This window comes from Talpa europaea (genome assembly GCF_964194135.1).
Source record: "Talpa europaea genome assembly, chromosome: 11".
Classification (NCBI taxonomy): domain Eukaryota; kingdom Metazoa; phylum Chordata; class Mammalia; order Eulipotyphla; family Talpidae; genus Talpa; species Talpa europaea.
Genome location: NC_140078.1, coordinates 42,869,172 through 42,897,030, shown reverse-complemented (window position 1 = coordinate 42,897,030; position 27,859 = coordinate 42,869,172).

Genomic DNA, 27,859 nt, shown 5'->3' with positions numbered 1-27,859 from the left:
AGCAAAGGAAATAACTGGCTTTATGAAATAATTGGATTGTATCCCAGTCAAATTGTTACGGAGCAGCCCCGATATAAAAGGGGTTGCCTGGCTGTGGGTCCTCACCTGCGCGCTTAAAAGGGACTTATTAATACTCCACTACAGACACACACAAAAGGTTAATAAAAGGTTTATTTACAAGGGAAAGGGAAATGAGGAAATGTACAACTCAGGGAGAAAATAGGGAAATAAAGTCTTTAATGTGTCCTACCCGATCCACCAACCTGGAAACCCAAAGGCACTCTCAGAGCTGGCCAACCTGGGAGCGGGCGGAGAGCCAAAATGGGGGATCTTCTCCACAGCCCACGTGTCCGGTTTTACCAAACCTGGCTGCTTAACCCCACCCTCAGGTTTCAGCAACCTTCCCTTTGGTGGCGATGGGATTTGGAGTTCCCAGTGTCTTTTGGCTTTGGTCTGGAGTGGGGGGTGGAGTCCACAAAGCCTGTATGGAATTAGCTTTAGGACATCCTTTTTCCCCCTAACAAAATGATCAAGTCCCTAAAATGCACACACACACAAACACACACACACATAAAAAATAATAAATAAATAAAAAGATCATCTAATTTCCCCTCTTTAGACTTACATGTACAGATGAGGAACAACCTTGAGCTGAACTCCAAGGTCAGCTGGAAACTGAACACAGAGGAAAAAGAGGGTAACAGAGAGGACACTTAGGAGGAGGACATCCAAATCCTGCTCATGGACTCTTACTATAAATGAGTCTTTTTTTTTTTTTTAAAAGATTCATTTAGTTTTATACAAGAGCTGGAGTACAGGCCAGAGGCACACGGGAGGGTGAGAGGATTCACCAGAGACAGAGCAAGGAGCAGAATAGGCAGACGACAAAAATGCACTGCTGAGGGGAGCAGCAGGTGAGACAGGAAAGGTCTGCTGCACCATGTGGGATTCTTGCTGGCCGGGATCAAACCCACACTGCAGAGGCTGAGGACAGCTTCACAGCAAGGCGCTCAACCAGCTGCGCTACCAGGGAGGCCCTATAAATGAGTCTTTTCTGGTTCATTTGGAAGGGGATCTTGTAAAATATAGGTCATAGTTAAAACTTGGAATACTTAAACCTCCCCTGAACATCAATTAAAAAGATTTATAGAAGGGTCCCAACCATCATATCCTAGCTATCCAAAGTGCTATAAAAATAAGTAGCTATAATTTTTTAATTCACAGAACATGTGTAAGAAGAATCTGGCCCCTTTTCCCCTTGAAAAAGAGAACCCCAGGGCTTCCCCTGGTGGCGCAGGTGGTTGAGCACAGTGCTGTGAAGCTGTCCGCAGCCTCTGCAGCACCAGTTTAATCCCAGCCGGCCAGTGAGGGTCCCACATGGCGTGACAGACCTCAGGTGAGTTACATCATGAAACAGAGATGGTAGTTGTATTTAAAGAACAGGTTTATTAGGGAAAGAGACAAAAGAGTAAAAGACACTTGCATAGACACAAGTGGGACAGGGACAGGTTTGCTGAGAGAGGACTGCATGGTTGCAGGCGGGCGGCCTTGAGAAGTGCTGCCTCTGCTGAGGGAGGTAAGTGAAGAGAAGAAGCCCCGGAATATACAGGTCACTGGCCAGCAGGAAGGCTGCTGCCCTGCAGATGGAGAGAGCTGGTAAAAAGAAGTACCTGCATAGCCCTGAGCCTGTGCAGATACTGCACTGACATAGTCTTCTTCTGTTTGGGAGGGACTCACCCCTTGTGAGCCTTTGGTTACTTGCTGATTTTCGATAACCATGCAGAATCTGAAAGGGACCAGAGATTCTCCATATCTTTATCTTCAGATACTCACTCAGATACCTGCTTGGATGTTATGCTTTGTAATCTAGGAATAGGCACCCAAGGATCTTGGTTTCCATAGTTGTGTCAGTGGCTATGCTAATCTTTTCAACCCCCTCCTCCTTATGTGAGCCTGGTTTCTGGTCTTAAGGGGCACCTCCTTTTCAGTTTTGTTGTTTTTTTTGTTTGTTTGTCTGCTTTTTTTTGTTTTTTCTATTCCTGTCCTCCATCAAGGTCAGAGAAGCTTTTAATTCACATGCATGTGGACTCAGACCAAGGAATCTCCTGTTAGGTCTCAGCATCTACTGAAAACAGAACGCCCTTTTTATACAGAATTGTTAAATTAATGGATTGTTTTACAATAGGCCAAATCTTTTGATGCAGGGCTTCACATGGAAAGAGGAGTTTGGGAGTGTGAAGGGAAACATAACTATCTGGAGATGGCCTTGAAGAGACAGACCAGCTTGACTGGTTATGCAACTTCTTTTAGATAGGAATGCTGAGAACTGGCTAGGAATTCTTCTAAGGAAGGATTTGTGAGGAAGCAAACTGTTAATTACAACTGCATTGAGTGTTAATTTCACCTGGGCTCTGGTGCTTTTCTCAGGGGACTTTTACAACACTTGCTTACAAGTTTCTTTGCCTCTTTATCTTAAATACAGGTGTATTTAAGATACATGGAAAATGATTTTGTTCAAAACTTCTAACATTTGTGGGTCAACTGAGTCTGGTTGGAAAGAGGAGTTTGGGAGTGTGAAGGGAAACATAACTATCTGGAGATGGCCTTGAAGAGACAGACCAGCTTGACTGGTTATGCAACTTCTTTTAGATAGGAATGCTGAGAACTGGCTAGGAATTCTTCTAAGGAAGGATTTGTGAGGAAGCAAACTGTTAATTACAACTGCATTGAGTGTTAATTTCACCTGGGCTCTGGTGCTTTTCTCAGGGGACTTTTACAACACTTGCTTACAAGTTTCTTTGCCTCTTTATCTTAAATACAGGTGTATTTAAGATACATGGAAAATGATTTTGTTCAAAACTTCTAACATTTGTGGGTCAACTGAGTCTGGTGGTTATACTTGCCAATAGGTCCAAAGTGACTTGGAAATGTAGGCTTTGCCAGGAGATGGGCAGGATTGGTCTATAATGTGAACACTGCTTCTTAGCTTACATTTCAGAAATCTAGGGGACAAATTTAAGTTGTTATGTAACAGGGTGGTCCCCAGGAAAGGGGGAGGTTCCAGGTTCCCTGCCCCACCCAAATGGAGGGTGGAGCTGAGCAGGGAGAGAAGAAGCTGCAGAGGAAACTGAGGAAGGAAGTAGGATGGAGATCCAGAAGGAGACCTGGAGGAGGCGCATGGAGCAGAGAGACATGTGAAGAAACTGTGCTTGTCTTTTGGTCATGGACTGGGTGACACAGATGTGGGTGAGACCCGAGGGGAGGAGACAATGGCAGCTTTTATCTTGATTTTGATTTTGCTCTTTTGCTTCTGGCTTGTCTAGTTGTTTCTGACCCTTTTCTGTGGGTCCCCACTGGAAGATGCTTTAGACTTGTGGCAGGCTTTGGGGCCTTGCTCTGGGCCAATTCCATTTGGATGGAGTTTAACCCACGAGGGGACAGGTAACTTTGGGTGCTTGATTTAGAAACTAGATTCTTTGCCTTTCCTGTATTGTTTCAGAATTGTATTAAAGTTCCTTCCCATTAAAGTCTCATATGTTTTATGTTGATGTGGTGGATGGCAGAACCCATTTAGAATAGGCAGTTTTGTGGGGCCTGGGTTGCCCCCTCTCCCTGCCCTGTAACAGTTATAGTATACTGGGGGAAGATATTTATAACAACACTAATCAAGACTTTGCTGCTTGCTTATCAGTGTGTACATGGAAAACACTGGCTCAAGTTAAAACTTTAGCAAATGGGTCCTTGAGTGGATGGCCAACATTAACTCATGTGATGTATGGACAACAGTACAACCACTAATGAAGTACACCAGGTGTTCCTTTCACTGTGGGCACCCTGGGTAATTTAGGACACCGGTTAGTTCAAGGTGGAGGGACAGGTTCTATCTGTAATGATTGTATCAATATTTGGAGTGATGCCATTTTCACGGGTTCAGTAGCAAATTTTATTCTTTCTTTCATATCAAGAGTTTCTCATGCCGGGAGCTCTCTTTCTTGATCTTTCACTTACAAGTAAATGATGACTCCTTGCTGTCCACATTGGTATCTGAAGAGTTATCTTTTCAATATTGTCCAGGGTATCAAGAGCCCTTTCCTAGGCTTGGGATCACGTGCCCTCCATCTATTCCTCTTATTCCTAGTGTGTGGAGCAGTGTGCAGTGACTGGTCCTCTCATAGCTTATCCACCTGTGTTATTGGAGGATGAGATTGGGCTGTAGAGCCCCGGAAGCCCTCCCTTGTGCAGGGACAGCAACCCCAGCTTGGGATGTTCTCATCTGAGTTATGTTATTCCAGATAGCAAAGGAGCATCTGCTTTTATTTGCCCATATATCTACAGCTGAAAACCCTTATTAGCATACTCTGACTAAAATGATTTGAAAAGTTGCAATGATGATGTTTTATATTCATTTATTTTATTCATTTCCTGGCGGGTAAAATATTTGAAACATCTTTTCTCTTAGGCATTGTCAAAAAAAAAGGTTTCTTTACTTGTCTTTATTTTTAAAACAATAGATGAGTGGTTAAAATGTTAAGTTTGGTGTGTGAGGTAGCTGTGGTGGTCTTTGGAAGATCATGATGCTATATCTGTATTTATAGAGATCTCTTTCTGCAGGAAATGTATTTTTCATTTCATTCTCCTAATGTTAGGGGGAAAAGGATATCCTAAAGCTAATTCCATACAGGCTTTGTGGACTCCACCCCACTCCAGACCAAAGCCATTAGGACATCGGGAAAGACAAATCCCATCACCACCAAAGGCAAGGTTGCTGGAACCTGAGGGTGGGGTTAAGCAGCCAGGTTTGGTATAAAACCAGACACATGGGCTTTGGGGGGTTTCTCTTTTTGGCTCTCTGCCAGGTCGCAGTGCTCGGCCAGCTCTCAGAGTGCCATTGGGTTTCCAGGTCAGCAGATCGGGTAGGACGCATTAAAGACTTTATTTCCCTATTTTCTCCCTGAGTTATACATTTCCTCATTTCCCTTTCCCTTGTAAATAAACCTTTTATTAACCTTTTGTGTGTGTCTGTAGTGGAGTATTAATAAGTCCCTTTTAAGCGCGCAGGTGAGGACCCACAGCCAGGCAACCCATTTTATATCAGGGCTGCTCTGTAACACTAACTTACAATTTCCTACAGTAAATGAGTATTACTATCCTACAAAACTGTTTCAAATTTTTTTTATTTAAAGTAAATCAGTAAAATGCTCCATTGTAATTATTTTATTTTGCTTTAAATTTATCAGAGAATGATCGGGGATAGTAAAGAGAAAATAGTTGTCAGCTAAAGTATTAAAATATTATGTATAATATTGTTCAGAATTCATCCTATTGGAAGAAATACAAATGATATAACTTTATATTGGATATCCATTATTTCTTTTTCACCAAGTCAGGCCATGATATTAAATATGAATTATTTTTACCATTAGCAAAAGCAATGGTAAAAAAGCAATCTATTTCACAAGTTAGATGACCTGGGGATGAAACAATGAGTAGTAGCTAGTCTCTCATCTCTCTTCATTATCTTTGATTGATAAGAGGAAACTTATGGAAGACAATTCACTTCTGTGGAGGCAATATTTTCAATGGTAATGAACCTGATGAAGGAGTAGTAGTGACATACATTGTAATAAGTAGTGGACAGATGGTGTATACCAGGCAATGTTTGGTGGTTGCAGTGAGTGCCATTATATTGGCTTTGTTTTTATATTGCTGTAGTATTTGGTTTTTTATTTGTTTGTTTTTGCTTTTTCTGAGAGAAGAAAGAAGAAAACCTTCAGTACTGAGCAAAAGTCCATAAAAAATCATGAACTCCATGAATCATATCTGTGATGACAAGGGTATTATCCAGACAAAATGACTAACACAGAATTCAGTCAAATCATCTGGGCTCAAATTAGTCAATTAAATCACTGTTCACTTTTGTTATAAATTGTAGTGTGAAGGTTATTCAGTTTGGCCCAGGGATATGTAGATGGGAAGAATTAAAACTAATAAAATTTATTGGAAATTATTCAGGTTGGCAACACTGCTCTTTTTCAAACCTACCTTGTATAGCATTTTTAAAAAAAATTTATTTCATTTTATACAAGAGCTGGGGTACAGTCCAGAGGTGCAGGAGGGTGAAAGAATTCATCAGAGATAGAGTGGGAACCAGAACAGGCAGATCTACTGAAATACACTGCTAAGGGGAGCAGCGGGTAAGACAGGAGAGGTCTGCTTCATTATATGGGTATCTCCATGGCTGGCTGGGAATTAAACTCACACCAGAGGCTGTGAACAGCTTCACAGCATACGCTCAACCGGCTGCACCACTGGGGAGGTCCTGTATAGCATATTTGTATAGTTTCCAGTTATCAGACATTTAAAGGAGATGCCTCTTCCCTATTCGGATCACAATAGGCAGCACAGACAATAGGGAAGCTACTGTTCACCCATCTCCCAAGGTCTCATTGTCTATTATAGTCTCATTTGATAATTGTGACCTTTGAAAGTCTTATCTTAATGCCAAAATAAGTGATTCCATCCCTTTTGAATCTGGTGACACTTTTTAAATCTCTTTTCTCTTCCTTTCATTACTAATTAGCCTGCTTTGAAGATAATTTACTCTCCAATTCCAGCACCAAAGTTATCTGACATGGTTGAAATTATAGTGGCAATTTTGTTGGCCATTTATCCTTGTATAATTTATTGGTGGAAAGAAAGACGGCATGTTTTGGAAAATATTTTTGGACAGGTAATATTTCTTTTTGCCCAATAGCATATTCTATCCATATTAGAAAGAGCCAAATAACATGCAAAAACGTTTTTCTTTAATTCTCTTGGTAAATAGAATTTGTACTACAGCTCCGTTTCAGGGAGAAATTGTCTCCTTTTGTCCAGATTTGATCTTGGGGTTATTTTCTTCTAAAATAACTTTTACTTTGAGTGAACTTAAAAATATTTATGATGTATAAAACTTTGTTTGAATGTGAAAAACAATTATTGCAGAAGACATGTTTTTGTATTAAATGCAATAATTTTATATGTCTTCAAAGAATTAATGTATTGCTATGATTTAAAATTAAGGTATAATTAAGTAATGACAACACCTTTATTTATATCTTAACATCATTTTAAATTTTATAATTTAGTTATATATGAAAGGCATTCCAGTGGACTTTAATATAAGTTTAGAAGTTTAGAGATATATTTGTATTCCAGTATATCTTTGGGAATTGTTTTGACTTTCATATTTGAAGTTGATACCTAACATATTAACAGGCGACTGTGATAGTTTTGATGCTGTGTATATTTGAAAATAGATACTGGAAAAGTGTGATTTTCAAAACTATCAGGTAATTTATGGCAGAAAATTATTTTTTAACTTTTATTTTAAAGTTATTTATTTTGCTTATTACCATTTCTATTGTTTTTAAATTGCTCTCTTACTCTGTGATTTGTTCTCTTTTACAAGGTATCTGCTACTAGAAGACAAAATTCTGATATTTTTCCTATTCCAATATGTATTTTTACTTGCTGTTTCAAAAACACAAAAGGGTTTGTTTTAAATCCTTTTGTTAAAAAGACCCGGTTCATTTGTTTTCTGCTCCTCTATTTTTGTTGTTCCAATTTAGCTACTTATTTGAAGATAAGTAATTGCAAGTCATTTAAAAATCCATGAGTGCTTAGCATAATGTAATTCTATTGAAGAAAAATACTTCATTAACTTTACACAAATATTAAAACTTCTTTAACAAATGAGAAGATTCCATGTGTTTATATTGTTTTAAGCTTTAGCATTAAGTGTGAAAAGTATAAGATCCCTACCATGATAGATCAAGAATTTGAAAACTGGGCCTTCCCCTGATGGTGCAGGGGTTAAACTCTCACTGCTTTCAAGCTATAGCCAGCCACTGTAGCTTGATTTTGATCCCTAGCCAGGCAGCTGGCCCACATGGAGCAGCAGACCTCTCCTATCTTGCCAGCTCGCCTCAGCAGTGTATTTCAGTACATCTGCCTGTTCTGCTCCCCACTCTGTCTCTGGTGAATGTTCTGACCACCTGCACCTCTGGCAACACCCCAGTTCGTGTATGCATAAAAAATAAAAATAAATCTTTAAAAAACAGAATTTGAAAACTGAAAAATTATTTTATGCTCAGCTTATGGAATGTTAGTCCAGAAAGTACTAAGATTAGTGGCAAGAATCACCCAAAAGTGTTGACTGACAGAAGGAATTCTGTCTTTGCAGCTGTAAGATCTAGTAGATTCTCAAAGGTCAAGTAACGTGATTTTCCTTGCTCAGAAGTACAAAAGAAAGTGAGAGAGAAATAGGTATAGAGATGAGATGGTGGAATGATAAGTTGATGAAGAAATGCTTTCTTCTCTGTTAATTATCTGTCATATAGAAAGATTACACCTCTTCATGTTGCTGCTTACACTCAAGGGTGGGGCAAGTGCAGGGGAGGAGGGAATAAATCCTGATTCAGATTTGGATAAATCAATGAAAAATTATATTGTCCAGTTTGGTGGAGACAAAAAATCCACCTAAAAATTTATATGACAAATAATGGGAATTGAAGGTGCTGTGCCTAGCCTTGTCAGAGATAAACAACAGGGTTTTAATGAAATCATATAAGGAAGGCTGATTCTTTGCAATGACTAAGAACATAAAATGAATGGGGACTTTTTAAGTATCTCTGTTTTCCATAATAGTGGACTTAAATGAAGTTGATCATTATCAGCTAAAAGAATTGTGTGTATATATATATATATATTTTTTTTTGGGGGGGAGGAGAAAATTCTAGATGGTTTTCTCAACTATTTTGATTTTTTTACAGAATGTCCAAACTATATTTTTGTTTGCAATACAAATTTACATTTACTGTGGAATTTTCAATATTACATTTTTTATGGGTAGTATAACAATTGATTTTTCTATTTGTCTTATGATTTATCATTGTATTTTTTTTAAGATTGACTTTATTTATTTTATGTATACAAGAACTTGGGAATAGGCCAGAAGTGTGGGATTGAGAGGATTCACCCAAGACAGAACGGGCAGCAGAACAGGTGGATCAACTGAGATACACTGCTGAGGGGAGCAGTGGGCAAGACAGGACAGGTCTGCTGAGCCATGTGGGTAGCTCCCTGACTGCAGATCGAACTCATGCTACAGTGGCTGCAGATAGCTTCATAGTACTTAGACTTAACCCCTACGCCATCAGGGAGGCCCCTGTTTTAGCCGTGTCTTTTAGTTTTCCTTTCATAGAATCTAATCTTATTTCCTATTTGAATATTCTAGTGAGTTAACTTAAGTAAAAGAAATTTACAGTTGGCAGGGTAAGCTACTCTAAGTCCTGGTTGAACAGGTGAACTGAATTATGGACTGGAGAGCCCTGTTCAAATAATTTGACCCACCACATTGACCATGGAGTAACATGACAGATAAAAAGCCCACCCCCCCCAAAAAAAAATAGTTCCTGAGTATTTTCTCAGTTTTGTGCAGGGAAAAGACTGAGAGCCTACATGAGCAACTGGAATGCAAACAATATGCAGGTGCCCAGCTGTCACCCAAACCCAAACAAGCTATGGGATTGCTTTCTTCCATCCAACCTCATGGACCTATCCTTTATATCTCTCCACCTAACTTCCTTCTGTAACGGTGGTACCCAGGAAAGAGGGAGGTTCCAGGTTCCCTGCCCCACCCAAATGGAGGGTGGAGCTGAGCAGGGAGAGAAGAAGCTGCAGAGGAAGGAAGGAAGCAGGATGGAGAGACAGAAGGAGACCTGGGGGAGGCACATGAAGCAGAGAGACACATGAAGAAACTGTGCTTGTCTTTTGGTAGTGGACTGGGTGACAGATGTGGGTGAGACCCATGGGGAGGAGACAATGGCAGCTTTTATCTTGATTTTGATTTTGCTCTTTTCCTTTTGGGCTTGTCTGGTCATTTCTGACCCTTTTCTGTGGGGCCCCACTGGAAGATGCTTTAGACTTGTGGCAGGCTTTGGGGCCTTACTCTGGGCCAATTCCATTTGGATGGAATTTTACCCACAAGGGGACAGGTAACTTTTGGTGCTTGATTTAGAAACTAGATTCTTTTCTTTGCCTTTCCTGTATTGTTTCCGAATTGTATTAAAATTCCTTCCCATTAAAGTCTCATATGTTTTGTGTTGATGTGGTGGATGGCAGAGCCCATTTAGAATAGGCAGGTTTGAGGGGTCTGGGTTGCCCTTCTCCCTGCCCTGTAACACTTCCAAGAATCAGATTAAGTTCAATGTTCACTGCTTTGAGCTGGGTCCTTTTGTTCTTTGGTTGTCATTAGAATATTTGCCTTAAATCCCAAACTAAGAAGTAGTTGTGTATGAACACATAATTTAATCTCACTCAGTGATGTACTGTTTCATAGTAATCCTTAGCTTTTACTTGGCTTTGTAACACTCTCAAACTATGTCACATATATAATAAAAATGAAAAGACACTTCAATTATTGATTTCTTTCTTTTCCTGTCCCCTTCATAGGTATTTGTCAAGATGTGATTCTTCTCTGACACTCAGTATGCCAATCATCTGACTTTTGATTACCATGTGAGGTAGTCCACAGGAATCAAAGTGGTATGTTTGCTGCAGAGATATTATTGTTTTGTAGTTTGACTGGCCAAGATTATGATTCCCAGAACCCAAGGACGCTGTAAGAAACAAATGACTATCTTCCTTCAGATGGACAAAGCTCCAGCTATAACATTTGCATTGTTCTTTTATTATAAACTTTTCCTTTATTCTTTGGTCATCTAGTAAAAGGCTAAGTCTCCTTTCCTAGTCTTTGAGAAAGTTAAACTTTTAATTTCTGCTGTTGCAGTGTTTCTTTTTGCTATGTTCTTCAACACATTTACAGTTTGTTTGTTTGTTTAATTTTGGGATTTGGTAGGGGCTAGGTTTAAGGAAGTAGAGAGATTGTGAAGTAACTATCAGCTCTACCCCGTTTTAAACCTGTTAATATTTAATCACTATGAGTAGAAATTAACATTTAAATTAAAATATGTTGCTCATTAGTTCAAACTCAGCTATATGTATAATGTAAATAATGCCAGGTCATAATCATGGCAAATTCAGCCATAATTATACTTACGAAGATACTATTCAATATTAAAATAACACTTAACTAAAGAATACATTTAGTAACTTTTAAAATTATTTAGTGAATTGCAGAAGAAGGTTTAGGTTTTATTTCCACATTCAAACTGAAATAAGGATTGAAGAACTTTGTAAATCATTTCACTAAAGTAATAACCTTTAAGAAAAATTAATTTATATGAACTTTGTATCATCTTCAGGTGCAGTTAGTAATGTAGTAGTTAGGCCTTTGCCATTAACATTTTATTTCTTTTAAGACTGTCTCTATAGGTCTTCTTTTTCAAATATCATATTCATGCAGTTTATACTGGCATTTAATTATGTGACACAAATTAAATACTTGCAAGATATACAATGGGCTTTTTTTGTGGTCAAATTTTCTAAAAGTTTTTTTCAACTTTGAATTTGCAGGAGTTAATTGTAATACAGACTATTCATATGCAAGTAAAACAAATATAAAATAATTTGGTATAAATTTGATGACTATATTTTAAATAGTTAATTTATAGTGTTTGTTCTATGCTTTTTCATATAAAGAGAATCATGATGATACTTAACCAAACCAGATTTTTTTTTTGTTATAAGTGCATCAATACTTAACAGAACTTCTGATAAGTTGAGGAGTTATATAGAACTTGAGCATTCAAATTTTTGAGATGCTAAGCAGAAACCTTTCAAGATTTATTTCAATAGCACCACTATAACACAAACTCCCTCCTTATAGTGATTTGAGCTAAAGTCTCTGCCCAAATCTTAAACTACAAGGAACTCCTGCTGATTTTCCCTTTAACACTCTCTTTCACTTTTGCTTTCATTTCCATAGTAACCAGCACAGGAATGTTCCAATTGTTCTGCTGGCTTCAATGCTCTTACCAAATTGTTCATCTGCATAGGGTGCTAAAGTTATGATAGTGACTCAGATTTCTGTTGAATTATTTTCCTGTTTGGTAGTGAATATCCTCACCAAGTGTCCTTTTTTATATTTCAAAATATATCACCTTAAAATGATAACAGTTAAACTTGTTTATAGTAATAATTATATTTTTCAAATTTAATAGTACTTCTGCATATGATTAATGTGTGAGCATCTTTTAATCAAGATAAATTTATTTCATTTAATGTTTGGGCATCTAATTTTTTTTCAGAATGCTGATAATGATAAGCATAATTATGATAGGATTCTTACACTCTGGAAATCCTACTGAATGAAAAGTAAGATCATGAAAATATTTAGAATTAAAATTTTTAAATATAGACCATACAAATTGCTATTGATTTATGAAAGAGTGTGTAATTTTATTTAATAAAGGGACCTCTGCATAAATGAGTATTGGCCCAGAAGGACAGGTTAGGAGAAGATATTTAAGAATAATCATAAAAAGACAAAAAGATGGAAAAAGACCCAAATGTTCAGGAAAAATAAATAGCATAATATATCTAAAGTAGAGAATGATTGGAGCTTTAAATTCTTGAAAATAATTTAGCTTATTACTTACTACACAAGAAAAAAATCAAGCTATGTGTAATAGATGCTAACTCAATTTAGTGTATTAATCATTTCATTAAATAAATGTATATATTAAATAATCATAGTGTACACCTAAAGCTAATATACTGTTTAAGTCAATCATATATCAACAAAAAAAAAATAATTTAACATATATAATTAAGTGGAAATATAGTTTGTGAGATTGCATGGATTTGATATGACTATATTTTATTACCTTGTTTTCAGAATTGATACATGTCACATATTTATAAATTTGTTTTAAAAAATCATGTGCTTGGGCCTCCCCGGTGGCGCAGCGGTTGAGTGCTGGGTTGCAAAGCTGCCTGCAGCCCCTGCAGCGCTGGTTTGATCCCCAGCCACCAGCGAGGGACCCACATGGCATGCAGACCTCTCCTGCCGCCCGCTGCTCCCCTCAGCAGTGTACTTCGGTCCTTCTGCCTTTTCTGCTCCCCGCTCTGGTTCTGGTGAATTCTCTCACCCTCCCAAGCCTCTTTCTGTACCCAGTGCTTGTATAAATAAATAAATAAATCTTAAAAAAAAAAAATCATGTGCTTATATTCATTACTCCAATAGCAGAACGGGATGGTCAGCTAAAGAGTATGTCAATTGGTAACTATTTCTATTCATTGTGTGTAGATTTTCCTTGATTTATAACCAGTCACATGCCCTCTGTCTCCTTATCTGTTACTAAAAATGGAATAATGATTTGGTACATTATTTTTTGAGCTACCAACTAAAATTCTAGCTTCACTCATACCAGCAATTGTCTTCTATATTACTGGTCATAGAAATTTACCAGAGGCTACATATTTTAGTACCTTGGCAGCATGCGTTAATGTAGCTCTGCAAGATATTATTCTCCTGTATAGCTGCTGCATTTGGGGGGAAAAAAAAATCACACTGAGAATGGATATAATTTGCAGAGGTTTTACAGTAAATTTTGAGAAATCAAATTAAAAAGTGGTTTTGCACTATACCTTATGACTTTCAAGCTTTAAATACCTTATCAAAAATTAGAGTAACTCTCTCCATTTCTTTGTTTTTCAGAAATATACATTGAAGTTATTCCTTCATTTTGTAGTTGGGATAAAAATATCTTAATTCAAATGCTTTAAAGAGTGATAAAACTGACCCTGCATGTTATAGACCAGTCAACTTCATTAATGTGGCAGTTAAATTGCACATGAGAATGTTATTGCAGTACTTAGAACCAATGGAGAAAAAATTAAAAGGACAGATCTAATATGCTAATTCTAGTTCGGTGATTTCCCAAAGAACCCAAAGCAAATAAATGTTTCTTACTAAAAATTGATTGTTTTCACTCATTTCATTATGTGTATCCAAATCAAGACAACAGGAAAAAATGTAATTTGTGTGAAAGCCAAAGCAGGGCTCCATTTTGGCAGGGTGTATGCCTGAGCAGTTTTGATAACCACTGGCTTTTCTATAGTCTTCACATGGGCTCTGGATGAGATACAAATAATTTGTGACATTGGTGGAAATAAAATATTACTCAAGAGAGGTCCAGGTGATGCTGGTACAAACCAAATTTTAGAAACCACTGCTTTATATAGGAATTGTCTTTTTTAATTTATATTATTGTCTCACTAGGGATTCTACAAAATGGTAATTAGGAGTTTTTGTATCAAACTTTGGTCTTAAAAATGTCACATCTGTGGCTCTGATTCATCCCCTTCTGACAGCTTGCAGTAGTCCTCAGATATCCTCTAAGCAGAAGCAATCATGTTGTAAAGATTTACTACTCAACACTGCAGAAAATTATTGTTATTTATAATATATACCCACTACTGAGTAACATCCTCTTTAACTTTATAGATTTTTAATTGTACCCCCTTTAAAAGCTTTCTGTTTCCCTTTATAATAACATTCTGCATTGTGCTATACATTCCTGTTTAAGTCCACATTTCTTTCTTTCATCATTTGGGAATAAAGGCCAGTTTCCGTGTATCCCTTTCCCAAATAGGATCATTGCCTTGGTTGGTGACTGTGGACCACACACTCACTGACAGTATTTTTCTCATAGTCTCAGAACTCTCCTGCTTCATCTTCACATTAATAATCACTCTGAACTATCTATCATTGTTACCTCTACAAACATTGTTCTATCTTTTCTCTATAAAGAGAGGACTTTTTTTGCCTGTCTACAAGTATTAATTGTCTTCTGTCACTCTAAACAATAATAAAAAATAGGTTTCTGCTACATGTAGTAAACAGTTTCTGCCTCACAACTAAATTCCTATTTTTAAAAAACACAACTTTATATTTATTGTAATATTTGTATTGAGGTAACATTGGTTTACAATGTTGGGAGGTAGGTTCAAACCTTTTCAGATATTTATGACACCACCTGCCACCAAAGCACTCAAATTCCACTGCTATAGACTAGGTTCCTCCTCATTGATCTCCACCCTCACTCTTCTCCATTTTAGTAAGTCATATAAATTAAACCAGAAACAATGTTAGTGATAGTGTGGAGAAAAGAAATCTTTGCACACTGTCAGTAGGAATGTAGACTAGTACACACTCAATGGAAAACTATATGGAGTTTTCTCAAAATATTCATAATAGGGTCCTCTCTGGTGGCACAAGGGGTTAGGCACAGCACTGTGAAGATGTCTGCAGCCTATGCTGCATGAGTTCAATCCCCCATCTGCCAGGGAGCTACCAACATGGCACAGCAGACCTCTCCTGTCTTGCCCACTGCTCCCCTCAGCAGTGTATTTCAGTCAATCTGACTGTTCTGTTCCCCACTCTGCCTCTGATGAATCCTCATGCCCCACACCTCTGGCCTGTGCCCTAGTTCTTGTATGAATAAATAATTAAATCTTAAAAAAAATATTAACAATAAATACATGCCATGTGGTTCAGCAATTCCACTCCTTGATATTCACCCCTAAAATGCAGACACACTAATTTAAAGGCATATAGGCTCTCCTATATTCATTGCAGAACTACTTATAATAGTCAAATTATGGAAACAACTTTAATGTCTTAAGACAGATGAGTGGATTAAGAAGATATGGTATGAAGACAAAATGGAATACTACTCAGCTATAGAAATAGATGAAATCTTGTCATTTGTATCACAACAGAATTCTCACTCTTTAAATGAAAACCTCTAACTGACGTTTACCTGGAACATCCCAAGTATCCCTGAGCTTTATCTCTTCAGCATGACAATAAAATCTGTTTATCAGATTTGAGAGATAGAAAAATAGCTTCAAAACAGATTCATACCTAGAAAATAAAAATATACTCCCACTTCTGGCTACCCTTTCTGCCCCCACCAGCTGCCAGCTTTCCTTCCTCCCAGCAGAGCAAAAAGGGAGTGGGTCAGGCCTCCCTGTGGCCTGGACTCCCTGACTCTACCATTCCCTGACTGTGTGATGCAGGCACATAGAGCAGAGGACAGCGTCCCGCATCGCCATTTTAGAACAGGGACATTTCTTCAGTAAAGACTGCCTGAAACCGGCAGAAGGCTCCCGGAGGAGCCAGAGGTGAGCTGGGAAGTTCGCCCACACCAGGCCCCTTCTGGCCTGCAGTCCAAGCCCAGAGGGGGATCGGTAACCCACCACCAGGGCAGACCAGGCACGCAGGGAGTGCATCCCGTATCACCATTTTAGAACAGGGACATTTCTTCAATAAAGACTGCTTGAAACTGGCAGAAGGCTCCTGGAGGAGCCAGAGGTGAGCTGGGAAGTTCGCCCACGCCAGGCCCCTTCTGGCCTGCAGTCCGAGCCCAGAGGGGGAGCGGGCACCCAAGAGCTGGGCAGACCGGGCATGCAGAGGAGTGCAAACTTGCATCGCCTTTTTAGAACAGAGACCTTTCTTCAGTTAAGCCTGATTGAAACCGGCAGATGGCTCCTGGAGGAGCCAGAGGTGAGCTGGGAAGTTCGCCCAAGATGCCAGCCAGTACCAGCAGCACAGTGTCCCAATGCATACGGCAAATTAGCAAATTAGAAAACAGACAGTAGGGAGTAGAAAAACCACACTCAAACTAGCAACTCCTCAGGGGGAAAAAAAAAAAAAAAAACACTGAAAGAAAACCAACCCCCAGATAGCAACGACTGTAACTTGGAAGAATTTCTGACCCTTCCAGAAAGAGAATTTAAAATTGCCATGATTAAAAAACTGACAGAAGTCATAAAGGAAAACAATGATAAGGGGAAAATAATCAATGATCAGAAGACTGAAATAGAGTCCCTAAAGAGGGAGGTAAAAGAAATGCAGGAGATCAAAGAATTAATGGAGGCACTAAAAAACTCTGGGAAAAGCAATGAAAGCAGAATAGATGAAATGGAAGAATGTGCAAGTACTCTTGAAGACACAGAAATAAAAAGAACCAAAACAGAAAAGGAAAGAGAAGTACGAAGGAAAAAGACCAAAGAAAGACTTCGGGAACTATCTGACTCCATGAGGAAAGGAAATATAAGAGTTATAGGAATCCCAGAAGGAGGGGAGAGAGACGTAGGAACAGAGAAAATATTCAAAGAGATAATTGAAGAGAACATCCCAAAAGTGATGAAGGAGCTGAAAATTGATATACAAGAAGCAAGAAGAACACCAAACTTCCATGACGAAAGGAAAAATACAGCAAGACACATAATGGTAAAGCTCCCAAGAATCCAAGACACGGAAAAAATAATTAAGTTGACAAGAGGGAAGAAACAGATAACATTCAAAGGAAAACCAATCAGACTGACATGCGACTTCTCTGAAGAAATACTACGGGCAAGGAGAGAGTGGAGGGACATAGTCAACAGACTCCAAGAAAACAGATGCCAACCAAGAATACTCTATCCCACAAAGCTCTCCTTCCTCTATGAAGAAAGAATAAGGACCTTCCCAGACAAACAGAAACTCTGGAATTTCATTAAGACTAAACCCCCACTCCAAAAAATACTACAAGGGGTCCTAAAGCCAGAACCTCACAGGGATGAATAACAACAAAAGAAGGCCAAAAAAAAAGTTATTAAAAGAATAAATAAATAAAAACAAAGGAAAGACAAACGCAATGACAAATACAGATGCTAACATATCAATATTAACTCTAAATGTAAATGGACTAAACTCTTCCATAAAAAGACAGAGTCGCGGGCTGGATTAAGAAACAAAATGCAACATTTTGCTGTCTCCAGGAAACAAATTTAGCTACAAATGATAAAAATCGACTCAAAGTTAAGGATGGAAAACAATCCTACAAGCAAATGGACCAAAAAAGAAGGCAGGAACAGCTATACTCATATCAGATAAAACAGATTTCAAACTCAAAAAGATAAAAAGAGACCCCAACAGTCACTACATTATGATCAAGGGGACAATACTTCAAGAAGAAATAACACTCATTAATATATATTCACCAAATGAAGGAGCAACAAAATATATCAGACAACTATTGTCATCTCTGAAAACAGATATCAGAGAAAACACATACGTAGTGGGAGACTTCAACACAACACTATCAACAATGGATAGATCAATGAGACAAAAAATAAGTAAAGACATTAAAGCTCTAAATAAGAATCTAGAGCGCTTGGGCTTAACAGACATCTATAGAAAACTAAACCCAAAAAAATCTGAGTACACATTTTTCTCAAACGCACATGGATCATTCTCCAGGATTGATCACAAATTGGGACACAAGACAAACATCAACAGATACACCAAGATTGAAATCATACCAACCATCTTTTCTTACCATGAAGGCATCAAAATAGAAATAAATCATAAAAAGAAGGCAAGGAACTATGCTGCCTCATGGAGATTGAAAACCACACTTCTGGAAGACCACTGGACTAACAAGGAGATCAAAGAAGAAACTAAAAAATTCTTTGAATTGAATGACAAGGAGGACACCGATTTCCTAAATGTATGGGATGCAGCAAAAGCAGTAATAAGAGGAAAATATATAGCAATAGATGCTCACATCAAGAAACAAGAAAGAAATCAAAGAAAAAACCTAATCTTGAAGCTCAAAGATCTAGAAAAAGAACAACAAAAAAAACCCAAAACCATAGAAGAAAAAAAATAATAAAAACCAAAGCAGAAATAAATGAAATTGAAACTAAAAAAACAATCCAAAAGATCAATGAAACCAAGAGCTGGTTCTTCAAAAAAATAAATAAAATAGACAAACCTGTAGCCAGACTCACAAGGGCAAAAAGGGAGAAAGCACAAATAAACAGGATCATAAATGAAAGAGGAGAAATCATAATACACAGCAGAAATCAAAAGAATAATCTGTAACTACTATGAACAGTTAAATGGAAACAAGTTCAACAATCTAGAGGAGAAGGTCAAATTCCTACAACTCTACAATCACCCAAAGCTAGATGAAGAAGAAATAGAACACCTAAACAGACCAATTACAAGCAGTGAAATTGAAATGGTAATCAAAAACATCCCCCAAAACAAAAGTCCAGGACCTGATTGATTTACAAATGAATTCTACCAAACATTCAGAGATGAATTAGTGCCTATCCTTCACAAACTCTTCCAAAAAATTGAGAAGGAAGGGACAATACCAAGCACGTTCTATGAAGCCAACATTACACTAATACCAAAACCAAACAAGGACAACACAAAAAAAGAAAACTACAGGCCAATCTCCCTAATGAACACTAATGCAAAAATCCTCAATAAAATTTTAGCTATCAGAATCCAACAATGTATCCATAAGATAATTCACCACGACCAAGTTGGATTCATTCCAGGGGCACAAGGATGGTTCAACATCTGAAAATCAATCAACATTATCCAACACATCAACAAAAAGAAATATAAAAACCATATGATAATATCAATAGATGCTGAGAAAGCTTTTGACAAAGTACAACACCCATTCATGATAAAAGCCCTTGAAATTCTTGGGATACAAGGGAATACCTCAATATCATAAAGGCCATATATGTCAAGCCAACAGCCAGTATCATTCTCAATGGTGAAAATCTGAAAGCTTTGCAGCAACATGGATCGCGCTGGAAGGGATCATGCTCAGCGAAATAAGCCAGAAAGAAAAAGAAAAATACCGGATTGTCTCACTCATAGCAGGAACCTAGACAACTTAAATAAGGGACCAGGAAAATGAATAACTATAAGAAAGTGAAAATCAAAAGCAACAAAAAACTATGAACCAGAGACACTCTATGGAGGGGGGGGTAGGGGAGGAATTGGGGTCAAAATAAGGGTGTTGCAATTGTATGGGGAATATAAAAATAAAATTTATTTAAAAAAATAAATAAAATTCAGACTTCTCCAGGAGATATCAAAAAAAAAAAAAAAGATCTGGAACAAGACAAGGATGTCCACTCTCACCACTGCTTTTCAATATAATACTGGAAGTCCTAGTCAGAGCAATAAGACAAGAGAAAGACATCCAAGGAATCCAAATAGGAAAAGAAGAACTCAAATTATCACTATTTGCAGATGATATGATAATATACATAGAGAACCTCAAAAACTCCACAGAAAAACTAATTGAACTCATCAATCAGTTCAGTAAAGTGGCAGGATACAAAATCAACACGCAAACGTCAGTAGCCTTCCTATACACAAACAATAAATCTGAAGAAGAAGAAATCAAAAACAACATCCCTTTTATTATCCAAACAAAAAAAATCAAATACTTGGGAATAAATCTAATAAAACAGGTAAAGGACCTGTACAAAGAAAACTGTAAAACACTGTTAAAAGAAATAGAAGACACAAAGAAATGGAAAGACATCCCCTGCTCATGGATTGGAAGAATAAACATTATTAAAATGGCCATCCTACCAAAAGCAATATACAGATTCAATGTTATTCCAATAAAAATTTCAATGTCATTCTTCAAAGAAATAGAACAATTATTGATGAAATTGCTATGGAATCACCAAAAACCACAAATAGCCAAAGTTCTCCTGAAAAAAAAAAGAAGGGAATGGAGGCATCACACGCCCAGACTTCAAACTATACTACAAAGCCATAATCATCAAAACTTGCATGGTAATGGAAAAAGAACAGACACACAGACCAATGGAATTGAATAGAAAATCCAGAAATAAACCCACAGATTTATGGCCAACTAATCTTTGACAAAGGAGCAAAGACTATGCATTGGAGCAAAGAAAGTTTGTTCAATAAATGGTGCTGGAAAAACTGGGTCACTACATGCAAAAGAATGAAACTTGACTACTACTTAACACCATACAAAAAAACCAGCTCAAAGTGGATTAAAGACTAGACATAAGACCTGAAACCATAAAATACATAGAAGGAAATATAGGCGAAACACTACATGACATGCACATCAAAGACATCTTTACAGACACATCGCCCAAAGCAGTGATAGTGAAGGCAAAGATAAACAGCTGGGACTACACCAAATTAAAGAGCTTCTGCACAGCAAAAGAGGCAATAACCAAAACAGAGAAACCCCACCGACTGGGAGAACATTTTTGCACACAACACTAATGATAAAGGACTGATCACAAAAATCTACAAAGAGCTGATGAGACTCAACAAAAACAAAGAAAATAATCCAGTCCAAAAATGGGCAGAAGAGCTAAAAAGAAACTTCTCTGAAGAGGAAATGCAAATGGCCAACAGGCATATGAAAAAATGTTCAATTTCACTTGTAATCAGGGAAATGAAAATCAAAACTACCATGAGATACCATCTTACACCAGTGAGAATGGCACATATTAAAAAAAAAAACTAGCAACAACAAATATTGGCGAGGATGTGGAGAAAAAGGAACTCTCCTTTTTGCACTGCTGGTGAGAGTGCAAACTGGTCCAACCGTTATGGAGAGCTGTGTGGAGATTTCTGGACCTACTTAACATAGAGCTTCCATGTGATCCAGCAATTCCACTCCTAGGTATTTACCCAAAGGACACAGAATCATCAATTCCAAAGAGCACCTGCACCCCTATGTTTATAGCAGCACTGTTTACAATAGCTACGCTTTGGAAACAACTCAAGTGCCCAAAAATAGATAACTGGATCAAGAAGATGTGGTACATATAAACCATGGAATATTACTCAGCATTCAAAAAAGATAAACACATGCAATTTTCAGCAACATGGATGGCGCTGGAAGGGATCATGCTCAGTGAAATAAGCCAGAAAGAAAAAGAAAAATACCGGATGGTCTCACTCAAAGCAGGAATCTAGAAAACTGAAATAAGGGACCAGGAAAATGAATAACTATAAGAAAGTGAAAATCAAAATCAACAAACAACTATGAACCAGGGACACTCTATGGGGGGTGGGGGGTGGGGAGGGGAGGGATTGTCGTCAAAATAAGGGGATTGCAATTGTATGGGGAATATAAAAATAAAATTTTTTTTAAAAAAAATGTTGGGTTTTGTTTCCCAATCCAATCAAATATTCTGTGCCTTTTCTTTGGTGAGTTCAGGCCATTTACATTAAGTGTGAATATTCATAAATGGGAATTTCTACTTCATTATATGTCTTTAGTTTTTTGTTTCTATTTATTTCCTTTGCTTTTTGTTGATTTTATTCATTTAATAGGAGAACTTATTTTAATATTTCTTGGACAAGTGGTCTAGTGTTGGCAAATTATTTCAGCTTTTGTTTTCTGTGATGATCTGTATTTTGTCACATATGGGAATGAGAGTATTTCAGGGTAAGTATTCTTGACTTTTAAGTTTTATCTTTGAATTATTTTATCTCTCCTTTCCTGTAGAGTTTCTAAATTTCTGATTGAAATCTGATGGGGATATCTTTATAGGTTAAATTCCTTTTTCACCTAGCCATCTTTGATATTTTCTCATTGTTTTGAAAACTTGATAACTATGTCTCCTGGTGTAGGTCTCATAACTTTTAGGTAAGTAGGTGTTCTTTTATTAATTAATCGATTTAACTTTAATTGAGGTAATTTTGGGATACCACTGCTATTACTACCATAGTGCACCCACCATAGTGCACCACCATCCAATCACTAATATTCCACATATTCCACGAATAAAGATCATTGTTAGTCCATCCCAATTTTTTTTTTTACTCCATCTCAACCCTTACCCCACTTGGTGATTCAGTTCTGTACTCTCTCTTGCCCTTTTAACCAGGCGTTCCTTTTGTTTCATAGATTGTATATTTAATTTCCTTCTCAGGTGTGGTAAATTTTCCTGCATCATGTGCTCCAATAATCTGTTTCCTGCCTCTCCCTTTACCCTTTAAAATATATAGTATCTTTTTTTTAAAAAAATATTTTTTAAGATTTATTTATTTATTTATACAAGCACTGGGTACAGTCAGAAGCGCGGGAGGGTGAGGGAACTCACCAGAGCCAGAGCGGGGAACAGAACAGGCAGACCGATGGAGTACACTGCTGAGATGAGCAGTGGGCATGGCAGGAGAAGTCTGCACACCATGTGGGACCCTTGCTGGCAGCTGGGGATTGAGCCGGCACTGCAGAGGCTGCGGGCAGCTTTGCAGCCCAGCGCTCAACCGCTGAGCCACCGGGGATGCCCTAGAATATATATAATATCTTTTGTTAATTTTCTTAATATTATAAGATAGTCCTCAAACTGTCATTTCATTACATTTTTACATTTCATATCTATTTATTACTCCACCTTAGTCCATTACATTACTATATTTGGGTTCACTGATTTAAATATCCAGTTTACCTTTTCTTCAATAAATTTCTCTAAATGTATTGATTCAATTTATTGATCTCTTTATGACAAGAGTTTCTTCTTTGAAGCTCGATTTCTGCCTACTTTTCATTGACTTTATTTTTTTGCATATTAATTTGCTTTTCTGAATAACTTGTACCTCTTTGATTTTTTTACCTAGTTCTCTTGCTTTATTTATTTATTTATTTTTAAAGATTTATTTATTTATTTATACAAGCACTGGGTACTGTCAGAAGGACGGGAGGGTGAGAGAATTTAGCAGAGACAGAGCGGGGAACAGAACAGGCAGATGACGAAATACACTGCTGAGGGGAGCAGCTGGCATGGCAGGAGAGGTCTGCATGCCATGTGGGACCCTCACTGGCGGTGGGGATGGAACCAGCACCACAGAGGCTGTGGGCAGCTTTGTAGACCAGTGCTCAACTGCTGTGCCACTGGGGAGGCCCCTATATATTCATTTTTAACATCATTGTTCATTTTTATTTCTTTATTTTTTTAAAGATTTATTTATTTATTTATTTATGTATTTATTTATTTATTTATACAAGCACTGGGTACAGTCAGAAGCGCGGGAGGGCTCTGGGAGAGCCAGAGCGGGGAACAGAGCAGGCAGACTGATGAAACACACTGCTGAGGGGAACAGCGGGTGTGGCAGGAGATGTCAGAGCACCATGTGGGACCCTCATTGGCGCCGGGGATGGAACCAGTGCTGCAGAGGCTGGGGGAAGCTTCGCAGCTCAGTGCTCAACTGCTGCGCCACCAGGGGAAGCCCCATTGTTCATTTTTAAACAATATTTGCTCCCTGCCTCAGATGTAGTCCCCATAGAATTTCCTTGACCAATGCACCTGTGCACCATCACCACAGTCCCTTGTGTTTCTCCTTCCCTCTGACACCTCTCCCTCCTCCTCCCCTGCAGGATGTCTCTGATTTATAATTGTCTGTTGTTTTTGTTGTTGTTATGTTTTGTATTTTTTTTTTATACTGATGTCTTATTTGGTTCTCCTATATACCGCCTACATGTGAAACTATCCAATAATTTTTTTCCTCTCTGACTTATTTCACTGAGCATAATTGCTTCTAGTTTCATCCATGTTGCTGCTACAAAGCCATAATTATTAAAACAATATGGTATTGGAACAAAAACAGACACACAGACCAATGGAACCAAATAGAGAGCCCAGAAATAAAGCCACACTTATTTGGACAACTAATCTTTGACAAAGGAGCAAAGGATATGCAATGAAATATGGACATTTTGTCCAATAAATGGTGCTGGGAAAACTGGACCACTACATGCAAAAGAATGAAATTAGACCACTACTTCTCATCATACACAAAAAATCAACTCAAAATGGATAAAAGATGGGTCTCCCTGGTTGCACAAGGGGTTAAGGCACAACCTATGAATCTATCTGCAGCCACTGCAGCATGAGTTCAATCCCTAGCCAGGGAGCTACCCATATGGCACAGCACACCTCTCCTGACTTGCCTGCTGTTCCCCTCAGCATTATATTTCAGTCAATCTGCCTGTTCTGTTCCCCACTCTGTCTCTGGTGAATCCTCTCACCCAGACACCTCTGCCCTTACCCCAGTTCTTGTATGCATAAATAAATAAATCTTTAAAAAAAAAGGATAAAAGAACTGGACATAAGACCTGAAACCATAAAATATATAGACAAAAATATAGGTAAAAAAACACAAGATATAAATCTCAGTAACATCTTTAAAGACTCATCACCCAAAGCAAATAAAGTCAAGGAAAAGATAAACACCTGGGATTACATCAAACTTAAAAGCTTCTGTTTTTCTTAGTTCCCTTGTATGAATTGATTTTCTTTTCTGAATTTTCTTTCATATATCTGAATTTCTTTATTATAAAAATTGGGTTCTCTATCTCATATGGATATAATAATATTTTATATTTTTTGTGTTTGTATTCGAGAGAGTTTTCTCACTTTGCAATATGGTACTCTCTGTCTCCATGTTTAACTCTTTTTTTTCTATTTTTTTTGTTGTTGTTGAGGAAGTCTCCCATATTATACAATATTAAGTTACTACACATGGACTTAGTGATTTTTTCAACCTCCTGGTAATTGTGTAAGCAATAAATTAAGTTAGATTTCCATGCTTGAAACATCCAGACATTTTCTTCTGACTTTAACCTAGCTGCAGCAATACTATTTTCATTTCCTATTACTGCAATGTAAACTCTCTTGCAGGAAAGTTATGTGACCTACCAACGGTGATATAACCAGTAAGTGTCAGAGCAAGGATGAGGATAAGGTTGTCTGCTTTAGAGCTGATGTTCATAAATGTATCTGGACTATCACATTTATGTAACCAAGCATAGATTTCCTTTAGTATATGAGTGATTTAAGGGATAGTACTGATAGCATAATTTAAATTATGCATGTTTATGAGTGATATCTTCTCATCTGCAACAATAAAATATTATACTTTTAAAGACTAGGGTATCAGAAAATGGTATGAGGCCCACATCTTCCATATACCACAGCTAGATTGTAGCAGAAGAAGCCATTGACCCTTGAAGGGAAAAAAAGAAAAAGGTGACTACAGTACTCTACAGTACACACCAATACTCCTGAAGCAAAGGGACCCTAGAAACAATAAAACAGGCCCCAGAAAGTGGCACAGTTGTGGTAGACTGCAGCAGTGATAATGGTCATAACATTGGTTATGGGAGCAACAAATAAACAAAACATGCTACCAAGTGGTCTGGAAATTCCTGGTATACAAAGTCAAGCTTGAAGTGTTGCTAATGTGCTACAAATCTTACACTGCTGAGATTGCTCACAATGCCTCCTACAAGAGCTGCAAGCTATTGCAGAAAAGAGCAGCACAGTTGGCCATCAGAATCACAAATCCCATTGCCAGACTGCACAGCAGAACAATCAAATAAATAGTCCATGTGCACATGCATTGTGTTAATAAAATCATAAAACTGCCAAACGATAAATTACAAAACCTTGTAATGAATTAGCCAAAGAAAAACTTCATTCATTCTGGACCATATGGTGCACTAACCCCAGCAACTGCTTTAATGTGACTGTTATTACATTTTCTTCTGTATGAATGTGCTCCCATTTGAACTTTTTTTTTTTTTAATCAGATCTGTTTTCTTTCTGAAATTTCTCCTTCCTCTCTGTGGTATACAAACTCTTTCTATAAGAAAGAGTATTTTCTAGTGTTCCTCTTTTGCAAAGGCCAACATTTTATGAATGCATTCAAGTTTTATATAGTGAAAGAGCTTATTTGTAATTGTTAAATGGTAATTTATATTAAGTACAATATAGATTTTATCTAGATAGACACTCAGAAAAATGTAATGTCTTATATTTATAATAATCAATTGTTCTGTCTAATCTCCTTTTGCAGATGGAGAATGAATTAAAATTTTTGTGCACAGTGATGTTTTAAGAGTGAAGCTGATGTATTTTCTTAAATATATTTGGAACAAGTTCTCCATTTTTATAATAATATGAAAAAATTTTAATATTTAAATGGGGGAGATTTTTAACAGCAAAACTCACCAATAAATTTGTGTGTGTGTATTTTATTAATGTAACATTGGTTTACAACTCTGTATATGTTTTAGAGGAGTAGGTTCACACCTAAAGTAAACACTAGAAATATGACTGAAAAATATATATTGAGGATTATAGAAATAAATGTATTAATTTATGTTTCTCATGGAAAATTCATTTAAAATACAATTATTATCTCTTAAGTTAAATAATTTAATTTAAAATCTTAAATATTAAGGTGATGTTAGTAATAATTTTTTTCAATGTATGTATATGGATTATATCCACTTTAGTATATGTAGGATATTCCTCATATAAGGGAAAAATGTTCATAAGTCTATAGGCCTTTGAATATATGTAGTAATTTTTATATGATGTTGCATTGGAACTATATTCCAAAGTTAATGAGGTCAGTATTGAATCATAATATCAAGAATCATTAAATGTTTTCAAATTAGTCCAAAGTTTTACATGCACCATATTTTGAGGGACCACATTTTTAACATATTTTCCAAACTATGCATATCCATGCATACACATGCCCGTGCACACACACACACACACACGGGATACTTCAGTTATGTATTTATATTTTTATTATTTTAAGATAACCCCCAATATGGGCAGTATTTTGACAATTGGGGACAACCAACAGAAGATGAAATTTTCAATATATCAGAGAACAGCAGTAAGCTGTTAGTTTGAAGCTTTCAATACAGGTATTCATATAAGAATATTTTGCATTCTATGGAGAAACCAACAAAGATACTGACATTAATCACAAAAGCCATTTTTTTAATTATTTTTTAAATAAGATTTATTTATTTATTTATACAAGCACTGGGTACAGTCAGAAGTGCGGGAGGGTGAGAGCATTCACCAAAGCCAGAGCTGGGAGTAGAAAAGGCAGAAGGACCCAAGTACACTGCTGAGGGGAGCAGCGGGAGCGGCAGGAGAGGTCTGCGCACCATGTGGGACCCTCGCCAGCGGCCAGAGACGGAACTGGTGCTGCAGAGGCTGTGAGCAGCTTTGC